Source organism: Papaver somniferum, unplaced genomic scaffold (assembly GCF_003573695.1).
Source record: "Papaver somniferum cultivar HN1 unplaced genomic scaffold, ASM357369v1 unplaced-scaffold_131, whole genome shotgun sequence".
NCBI lineage: Eukaryota > Viridiplantae > Streptophyta > Magnoliopsida > Ranunculales > Papaveraceae > Papaver > Papaver somniferum.
Genome location: NW_020622270.1, coordinates 654,100 through 665,565, shown reverse-complemented (window position 1 = coordinate 665,565; position 11,466 = coordinate 654,100). Strand labels below are relative to the sequence as shown.

The 11,466-nt window shown below is 34.2% G+C and overlaps 1 long non-coding RNA gene across 4 annotated transcripts; it reads right to left on the bottom strand.

Moving 5' to 3' along the window:
• Window positions 1–554: 554 nt before the first annotated feature.
• Window positions 555–2,757, bottom strand: LOC113332259. 4 transcript variants are annotated; one of them, XR_003351408.1, is made up of 5 exons: window positions 2,436–2,757; window positions 2,184–2,297; window positions 1,940–2,002; window positions 1,107–1,220; window positions 555–755 (listed from the first exon to the last, which is right to left on the bottom strand). It is a non-coding gene; the product is annotated as an uncharacterized LOC113332259 (long non-coding RNA). The 4 variants fall into 4 exon arrangements; XR_003351409.1 differs by having other exon boundaries at window positions 555–1,220; window positions 2,155–2,297; XR_003351407.1 differs by having other exon boundaries at window positions 555–1,220.
• Window positions 2,758–11,466: the final 8,709 nt, after the last annotated feature.

The following is an 11,466-nucleotide window of genomic DNA, read 5'->3' as shown; positions in this document are numbered from 1 at the left end:
CTTCTTTTTGGAATGATCGTTGGATTGGTGAAGCGTCTCTTGCAACCACCTTCCCCTCTTTGTATAAACACTACAAGAAACCTAGTGTATTGCAACATGCCATTCATGTGGAAAGAACCCATGTTTCGTGTGGCAAAATCCTTTTGCCATATTATTTTTTTTTGCCACACCATGTGGAAACAACCTGTGTGACAAGAAGTTAGTGCCACACCTTTAATGTACTGCAGCAAGAGGTGGGTATTTTGCCACACCAAACTGTGAGGCAATAACATGAGGCAAAAAGGTATTTTCTATTTTTTTTTCTTTTTATAATTTTATTAATTTTTAAAGTCTTTTGCCACACCAACTGGTGAGGCAATAACGTGAAGCAAAAATATTCGTCAGAAACACCTTTGCCACAACACTTGTTGCTGCTAAAAAGCTAATAAATTCTGCAATAAATTGCTGGTAGGAGGATTTTGAAAAATCACTTTATAATCCAATCCAATCCAACCACCATATGATAATTTTCACAAATCAAGCATTCCACGTACACAGAAAAATATTCAAAACAAAGAACTCAGATTTCATTTAAAAAAATATGTTTTACAAGTATAGTGAATCCATCTTTAACATGAAAAAAGAAACTAGCAAACAATATCAGAACTTAATAGTTAATATTAACCCGACACTGAAGTTGAGAAACTTTATACTTAAAACTAGACTTATTCTGTGCTTAATCAACACCAGCACTCCATTCCTAAGCCACGTTCCTTCTAAACAAACACCACCAAACCAAAAAACATCAGGATATGGCAGAGAATATCAGCATGCCTAATTATGAGAGCTTGAACTGGAAGAGTAGTATAATACTAATATGCAAATCAAGCATAAACATTGAATACCCAATCCCTTCTATTCCAATATCGCAGAACTTTAAAGAAGAAGAAACATGGTGTAGGAGTATTCGGTATCATACGGTATTCCTATTTTTGACCAGGTTTTGTACTTTTTTACACAGACAAGTATGAGATATATCTCAACCATACATAGTCAAATCAAAGACCAAATAATGAATCTTTAATAACTTTGAAGCTGCAAAATGAGAAGTGATTTTAAAGACCAACCTATGTATGAACATACCATACCAATTCATCTATGAGTTGAGGGTAGCTTTTCCTTCCAATTATTATCATTTGTAAAAAACAACAAAAGTTGCCTCGATAAGCTCATTGACCACTCTACAAAATACCAATTGCATTAAGTCTTAGTCTCTTACATTTTATAGACAAGCTAATGCAACAAATAGAAAAGGAAGAGAACCATTAAGATAAACCTCTACGCTTCTGTAAAGAAATCATTTTCGTGAATCTTACAACTCTTTCTTGTACTTCTAACTTAAACATGAAAATGCATTACAGATCCAGTATTCACTAATACATGCAATAAGTTAACGTCATTCATTATGTTCGTTTGGATATCTAAATGCACCAATCAACATTAACTACAACAAATTCTAATTTCCTAAATTCTTTTAGTTGTTGATTAATTACTGGTTAGGCCTGATCAACTTTTCTCGTTGATCTAGTTTCAACTTTTGGGAAGTACAGTAAGTGTAAATTTATATTATTTGTTTTTGTAAGAAGCCTTAGTTATACTTTTTGTAATACATAAAATTAAATTCAAGCGATTCCACATATATGCTCATGACTTTTTCCTTCTCTAACAAGAGATACTTGAACAACCTCATATTCATACAAAAAACATAAAATGAAGTACTTGAACGAGCTAGGGAATCAGAGATAGACACAAAACAGGGAGAATTCGCATAACTTAATTATCTGCAGTTTATACATTCTACTGAGAAAAATGAGTATAGTTTCCACAAAATAAATGTTCAAACCTATACCCATAATTATTTTCAAGGAATCAACCGAAAAAAATATTATCAAGAAGCTACCTGCTTGACGAATCACTTGTCTCCTAGGGGCATTCAGATATGGACGAAGCAAATAGATTTCTACTGCAATTTACAATCATATGAATGTTCAAATGGCAAACAGAAGGATGAATAATCAAATCTACCAAAACAGGGAGGAACATTACATAGCTTCCAAAAATCTAGTACACTAGAATATAATGAAATGAAAAAAATCAGAGTTATTGAAAACCAACCTATGGACTATTGTAACAGATTGATTTACCTTATTTCCCCTGTTACTTCTCAAATTTACATCTGATTCTTTAATCTCACAGTGGTTTGACTCTGGCCTTGAGCAAAAAAAATCAAAGGCAAAGCCCTATTTCAGATCTCATACCTAATTTATCACAAAAATAAAGTTAGGGGAAAAGCAAAAAAAATGTTAAAAACATAAACGCCAAAATCCTAATTTCGAAACCAGATTAACAATGTTATTAAGCACAAAATGAATCATCAAAACTAAAACACCAATTACCTTGATTACAACCACTAACATTAGCGGTATAAGATGTTGCAAAAATCAAACCAGAAATACCATAAATTGAGAGAAAAAGATTTGAGTTTGTTCGCCAGGGGTTTCGAGAGATAGAAAATTTTAGGGCTTTGAGAACGACGAATTTTTTCAAGAAGATTATTGGATTAGGAGTTCTTTTTCTAGGGTTTCGATAAAGATGAAGTTGCAGGCTTCATCGATGGAGAAAAAATTGAATTGGTTTACACAAACAAGTTTGATAATTGATTGGTTGCCGGTTACGAACTTATGAGGAAGAAAAAGTTCTGCTTCAAATTAGGATCCAGAAAACTAAAGCAGGTAATGGGGGGTTTGGTTTACGAGAATAAAGGATGTAATTGACTTGGGTTTTTCCGCTACCAGGCACGTCATCCACGTAAATTAACTTATTCCGTTTGTTTACTAATTTTTTCTTTTGGATAGGTAAGTTATCTAATTTAATAAATAATTTTCAGACTAAAAAACTTTTTAACTATATTATTAATACTTTTTTGCCACATTAAAGCTATACTTATTGCCGCAATGCTAAATCACGTGTGGCAAGAACTGGACTTTTGCCTCAACTTTTCACGGATATGGCAAAAGGTCTTATTTAATGCCACATCTGTTTTACAGTTAGGTTAAAAGCCATTTATTGCCCCATCATATACATATGTGTGGCAAAGAAGTGCGGCAACAGAATTATTTTCTTGTAGTGAAACTTTCGGAGGATAAATATGCCAAGATAGCTGAGGTGGTGTCAGCATAAGGTAATTGGATTCTTAACTTCAGAAGAGTGTTAACAAATGGAGAAACAAACGATCACGCATCACTTATATTATGCATTGGGGACTCTCCTCCTGTTTTAGACTCTGAATCAGATACAAGGAGATGGGCCCTTCATAATGCTGGTATGTTCTCTGTGAAAAGCCTATATTGTAAGTTGAATGAAAATTCTGGTGTAGAACACTTCCCCCATTCATTCGTCTGGAAACCTGCTATTCCACCGAAAGTGAAGTTCTTGGTTTGGTGTTTAATACATAATAAGCTTAAAACAATAGATAAGCTTCGAGAAAAATGAGTAGACATCTACAATTCTTGTATTCTTTGTGGTAATGCTGTAATAACCCAAGAACATCTCTTATTTCACTGTAAAATAGCACAAAAAGTATGGTGCAGGCTATCTCCAGGAGGGAATTGGGTGAGGGTTTTCCCAAATACTATGACAGACCTTGCTTACTATTGGGATCAATCAATTTTCTCTACATCAGGTAGATATATTTGGGGCCTTATACCTGCTGCGGTAATTTGGGTTTTGTGGCGAGAGCGGAACTGCAGAAAATTTGAAAAAGAGTATCTTTTCAGGACCGATGAGGATCTGGGATTAGATGTCAAAACACTTGTACTTAGATGGGCAGCTGCAGCTGGTCACAGAGTTCGTCTAAACTTTTCCAGCTCGATACTCAATAGTTGGGAATCTATTTCTATGTAATCTTCTTGTGTTTTTGTTGCTTTTACTCTATTTCAGGTAGAAACTTGTAATTTCTTCTATTTCTAATAATATCTTTTCTTTTGATAAAAAAAACGTGCAAGAGTGATTGTGTATGAGATTGAACTTGGTTGTTTTATCCTGGGGACGAGACGACAACGATGAACTGCTTGCACAATCTTGGGCAGAGCCGCGAAACGTCTTAAAAAGATCCACCGGATCGTGACTCGGCCATAACATTATTTGTTTTGTTTTTCTTTATGATTATTTTGCAAGCGGATTTCGGCAATTGTTCCAATAGTTCTCCTTATATTTTACCCTAATCAAAAGATACATTAGAGCCCAGTTTTACTGTTGCTATAAGCAATAATTAAATTAGTATAGTTAAATTTTACATTTTCCATTTTTTCTTTTTTGTTAAACATTATTATAACACGGCGTAATAGGTAATTTTGGTTGCATTCGGGGTTCACCTTATTAGAGTGTTGTTATGACATAGGCCGTCTGTGGTACTTTCACAAAACCCTAAATTTTTAGATTTTTAGAGAATCACTGAGAGTGACTGAAATGGGAACCCTTTGAATATTCTTGGAATTCTTATTTAATTATTTCAAGAATATTGAGTCTATTTATAGCCACCAATTACTTGAAATAACAAAATCGGAAGTATAGGACTTGGTATCAAACTCATCCATAGTAAAATTTCAATCATATTTTTTTTTGTTTGTTTGTTTGATCCGCTAATAAAAGTTTCATTGAAAGGAAAAAACTTAATAGTACCACCCAAATGAAAAGGAAGAAAAATCAAACCAACTCGAATTTCTGTACAACCTACTGTCCATGGCGAATCCAGAACAAAAGTTTTATGGGGCACAACTTTTTCTCGAAGATCATAAAAAAAGATGTATTTTAAAAAACGACGATAATAATCCCAAATTCTTCAATCAGTAAAAAAAATGATATAGAATTTAAGTCATTGAAGAACAGAAAACGAGACATTTGAGTAGCCTTTAGGGAATAAACTACCTAATCTCAAAGCAAGAAGAAGATACCTTTACCAATAATGCACAAGTAACAGGCAAATTTGACTGCCAGCGCAAAATCACTCTGTGCACAGATGCACATCGCTTCAATACAATAAAGAGGGGAGTTAATTATATGGGCAGGCAACACCTTTTTGCATTTTTCTTTAAGAAATTGTCGTGCACACAAGGAGGACTAAATCATTCACAATCGGAAGGGTTTAAAAGGCACAAAATATGATTTGTGCTCGTGCATTGGATGGCCAGGAGAAGTAGTTTTTCTCTTATGATTTGGTATATGGTAGAAACAGAAAACTGGTAACTGCATTCAAGTGAGAACCCAAGAAAAGTGGTGTTGGCAATGGGATGAAAGTGGGTGCGATCGATTTAATACTATTAATCATGCATTCATTTGTTTAATTTTTAAAAAGAAATCTGGTTAACTGGTTTGATTAGTCTTGTTTGTATGGATCATTCATATATATCAAATTTAAACCTAGGGAAATCAGTTTGTTTACGATAAAATAGGGATTGTATCACAACTAATCCCTAAGAGCTTCTCCAATGTTCATTGTGTGTGCTTCCGATGTGGCAACACAAATAAGACATTTTCGATCTATTTTTCCTTAAAATTAGGGAGAAAAAAAAAATCCATCTCCAACAGTATATTGTATATAACCTCTTCATTTAATTAGGATAATTTTTATTATCCATACTTAAGATTTTGCTAAAGCTAAAAATGGTTAGTTTATATATTAAAGTCAATTCAATTAATTAAAAGATGACTAGGATAGTAGACAATGTGAAGGGGAATGTCTGAAACTTGACATTCTCCTTGACATTGTCTACCCAAAGTCATCTATACATTGGTTTAAGACATCATGGTTGGAGAATGATTTTAGAGAAAATGGATGTGTATCCTAGGTGGATTTTGACATTTATCTCCACACACATGTCATTGGAGAAACTCTAATATTCTGGTAGTTTTGCATTTTGTAAGATTTGGATACGAAAATATGGTTGAATTTGTTTCAAAAACATCACTTTAGCCGGAAAATTCACTTGAATATTGTGGGGTGACTGGGGTCACAATATGATTTTGGACGATAATTACTTGTAATTTTTACTTTTTCTATAAAAATTTATGGGGACCAGTGATCCCACTGCCCCAGTATAGATTCGTCCCTACGTACGGAACCAGCCATGAAAGATATCCCATGGCTGCCCCAAATTTTTACATTTTCGTGAACCGAAATAGAATTCCGTTAAAAAAAAAGACCAGTAAAGTCCACCCGCATTCAAAGTTTAAATCCTAAATTATAAAATTTTGTACTGTTTCATGAAAGTATAAACTCAGAATAATTTATGTTACTTATTTAGGAAAATATTGATTTGTATTAGCATTTTAAGAGATTAATATCCCCACATGGACCTAACTATATATATTTTCTATGTATTCTCCGGTTTTAAAAAAGAAAATATTTTCGATTTTTTATATTTAAGCTAAAAAGTGAATATATTTTTTATGTTTAGTATTTTTGCTGGGAAAGATTTTCTTAATTATATGTAATCAATTGATTTGCCAATATTTTCATTTTACTTCCACAAATAAAATTTCTATTTCCTTACAAATGCTAATGTATGATGTCACACAATAAAGAAAATTAATTTATTTTCCATTGGTTTAACAATATTTTTGAGAATAAAATATAAGAAATAAAGAATGATTTTGTAAAGCTCCCAAGAATATTTTTAATTTATTGCAAAATACATTTATAAAACTATAAATTAGCCATTGGAAGAGCTGTCACCGCGTCAAAGATTCTAGAAAAATAAAGTGCGCAAAAAGACATAATAGAAAATGGAAGCGAAGAACAAGAAGATGATTTTCGTGATAGCAATGCTAATACTAGGAATGCTCGTAAGAAACAGTATTGCGGATGATTATGGTTTGTGTTATGAAGATTGCTTGTCGTATTGTGTTGACGAGCCGATACCATTCCATCTTTGCTCTGATAGTTGTAAGAGAGAATGTACTTCACCAGACCATAATAAGGTTACTGCTCGTAAGTGGGGCCATAAGTTGTATCAGCAAAAGCATTCCTCAAGATCTTAGTAGACAAGAAGTTATGTCCACCGCCGTAAAGAATGCACCAAGTAAGAACAACGGATTATATAACAAATTATATGAGACTTTCTTATTTCATTAATGAATTGAATAAGTTGCATAATTATTAGTTACCTTTGCAATATAATGGTTACTTCTTTTGATTTTTCTTTTATTTTAATTTTTTTTAAAGTGAGATGAATTTTAAATTCAATGTTGGAATATCAAAATTCGAAATATAATGTTTGTAGCAAACTAATCAATATTCTCGACAAAAATTTAAACTTTTAATGTAATGTTCGTAGCAAACTAATCAATACTGTCGACAAAAGTTTAAACTTTAATCCTTCCACAAACAATTTCATTCGTCTCAGTCTCATGAATCAAGTAGCAGATCAGGTAAATCCTTCATAACATTATAACATAATTATCGCAAAATATGTAACATAATTATTACAAAAGATGTAATTATAACTATCACGAAAAACACTAAGCGATGGAATGGCTTGCAAATCAAGCAGCTTGTGGAAGTCAATTAGGGACACTATAGACTACAGTACAGGCTCGATCAAGGTTTCCTACAAACTCTGGATGGTCATAACACCTGCAAAGCTTTGGGTATGGGTGTTTTCTGAGACGATGTTCTGTTGGGTATGGTACCTTCGTTACCGATTCTCCAATAATATAACTCGTGTATTATCCACTGATCCGTTGCAACTCTTTGTAACACGGTTTTCATCTATGTATTACATTTCGTAATACCAACAACAAAACAAGAATAGAGGGATAAAAGAAGATGATCAATTACAAAACTTAAACAAACTTACTTGGGTGTATTGAGGCGAGTAATCTCTTTACTTAAGACATTTGATGCCATGTATATAATGTTGTTACAGATTTAGCGGCATATGTCTCCAACATTCAACAATACCTCAATGTTTTTCGCAGCGCTTCGATAACACCAAACAGCGAACGCGAATGGATGTAGCACAAACTCTTCTTTAACTCTTGAAGACACATGCAAACTCTTAAATTTCTAGTACTGGTTTTATGACTCTAAAAAACACACACATGCAATGGACAATATGTGGGGTTTATATAGGTTTATATGTGACTTTTGAAGAAGTCCTTTCATGAAAAGTCACATCGCATAGTGGAGAGACAAATCCTTTGAAAGGGTTTATATGAATAGACACAACCCTTCACAAATTGGTTGTAACTAACTTAATTTCTATTCAAATTTCCAACAATCCCCCACATTGAATTGAAATTCATGCAAATCTAATGCAGACACTAGAAAGAGTTTGTGCGCGGAACATCACTGCATCGGGAGAGATAACTTTAGGCTTTGAATCTTCCGTAGTGAATACCTACTGGATTTACTAGTTGTTCGGTGAATGCGATGTCTTGAACCGCCAACTTTATGATGTAAACCGATGCAATAGATATCACATAGTTTATTTTCGGTTCTCGGTTGTGTTCATTTCATCCCTGAACGATGTTGATTTTTCATGAGTGCTCTAGATTAACTTAGCCTTATAGTTATCATAGAAGCGACACCACTTCACACTCATATAGGTGATCTCCTATTTGAAAGTATCTTGCCATACTTTTCTTAGTTACACTAAGCTATAGGAATCACTAAGAGAAATTCTCAACCTCTCTCTTGACAGGCAACACTGTTTCATCATAGAAATGGGAAAGAGAGTAATCTGTCACAGTGTTCCAGTAAGTATAAATTTATAACTTGGTTGTCCCTTTTGAACCTAGATAACCATGGAATCTCCAATCGCTAGATTGGGTGTCCGCTATAAATACTACTCTGTATAGGCTATCCCATTTCCCTTGATGACGCAATTATACGCTCTCTAGTATTCTTATCATTTACCGGCTTGATACAATTCACATACACTATTTCTTTTAGATGCGCTCATTTGAGAGCATTTGCTTTATGATACTATATCGTCGATCTATTTATCGAGACATACCATAATCTCAAACTATGTGTTTCTTCCAAAATAATTGTTTGATCAGTACAATCTATTTCTAGCATACATAGACTTTGGCCATTAGTATATACTCAAGGAAATTCCAAAGTTGGTCCTACTTCTAATCCGACTTTGCGTCCAAAGATCCGGAATCAATAGTTGATCTCATCATCAACCTTTGTTCGGATTGCTTCCTTGCTACCACATCCATTTTACAATAAAACACACAGTTCTTAAGGTGATTTTAAATCACCATTAACTACTGCATATTACCATGTCTAATCTAGACACGAGTACAATCTATTAGGTAGACTAGCTCTTTTGTACAAGGGCCCCCACAGTCCTAAGGTACGCCGCCCTTAGGAGATTCCTCTACGGTGATTGTCCCAAAAATACCAAATTTATTGTACTTCGGAATGCAGATTTTCCTTCGCCGTGAATAACAAACTTGGATCTATTTGTTTATCTCACGTACTTGCCCCCACAATTCAGGGCACCAAAAAATATCTCATCAAGATGTTAACCATTTCGTTAAATGGACTTCCCAACCAATGGATGCGGATGGAGGCTTGAAATATTCTATTGGATGCACCACTTAATGTGACGGGCTATTTGATTTAGGCTTGGTTAGCCTACATGTCATATTGATCCAAATTAACTAAGTTTGATCAACATACAACGTTGGCGAAGTTTCCCATTCTCCAGTAATGAGAAACCATTCTCCAAACAAAGCATACCACAGAGATGGCATCCAAGTATATCATCAGATACTTTGGAATTGATGTCCCCATCATGAAATGGAAACTTTAATTTTGCACACCTACGTTTCATTGAATTCTTCTAAAACGTAAGATGCAGGCGTTGTGAAACATGATCGCTGATCAAAACTCTGCCATATAGGTTTCTGTTTATCCTCCTCATTTATATTAATGAACCATAACCACTAACTGCCTAGGTTCAAACAAAGAGACTCATTCCTTGTTCCCAAGAATTTTAGGGAATGGAAATCCCAAATATGAGAGAAAACAGGAAACGATTCTAAAATACCAACAGTTAATGCACGACCAAAGAGGATGCCAAACCTCTAGGTACAGTCAAGATAATCCATTATGCATGATTTCACACAAATCATACAGTCGGTCTTGTTTAGTACCCAACCTTTCCGTCCATTAATTATTTTCCCACGAGTCTAGTACCAATGGTTGTAAACAAGGCTCGGTTTAGTCAAATCATTAACAAAACATGCAGATTTGTAAATCGAATTCCATACACCAACTATTTTGTATAGGTCTTTTCAAGAAGACTTGTCTTCCAAAACCGAAGGACTGGTGTCACGATGCATTATGGTTTTCCAGACTCCACACTTAAGTTTGAAACGTCAAACCCATTTTCATTCTCTAAAACGATTTACTTGACTGCATTCCATGAAGACCAATATATCTTCTCCCATGGATCAGTAATAAGAGACAGAAACAATTACAAATCAAAGACGTAGTTGCCTTTAATTATCTGTTCAATGAGTGTCGAATTTATGGAAGATTTTCGTTCTTTCCACAAACCACCTCAAAATGATCAATCAATCATTAACCATTTGATCAATTTTTTTTTGGCAACGGACTGTCCCTGGGTTGATTCAAATTTAAACTAAATTTTTAATCATCCAAAGTGTCTGTCATCATGTGTATCAGACAACTAGGATGGATGTTAACCCAGCATCCTCCCCCATAATTCTTAGATATACCGGAATGAAGAGATTCGTCATTTTCTCTTTCTTTGCATTCTCAGTATCGCCCTACCTTGGGCGCCAAAAGGAAAATTCAATTTCTAAATTAATTGAGTTTTGAAAAGTCACATACATATAGCAGACGTACGTCCTATCTGATAAGGCCTTTTCAAGTCAATTTAAATTTATCTGAGACGGTTATCCCAACCAAGAGGTTCCATCTCTTCGCCACTAGATATTTTCCTAATGGGATTCTCTTTCAAGAACATGCATCTTTTGAATTCAAAAAGTTTACATTTCAAATTCAAAAATATAAACTGCTTTCATCAGTCCGTCTAATCAACCGTCATTGATCATGCTTTCCTCGATCAGAGAATTAAACACCAACCCAAAATATACTATTTTGGGATAATTCACTAATTAACTCTTGATAGACAAGAGTAAAAGGGATCTATAGTTGGAACAACTGTCACATTCTTATAGCATCCCCTCCACGGCTTAAAATACATAAGAATTAAGAATACATTTCTTTTAATGATCCTAAATCCTCCCTGTCAACACTTCATGTGCTTAAACCGTGATCTGAATGTGTTTCACTGTAGTCGAGCCGCTTACTAATGGATGGCAAACCAAAATACATTTCTATACTGAATGTTGAATATTCACGTATACTCGACGACATGAAAA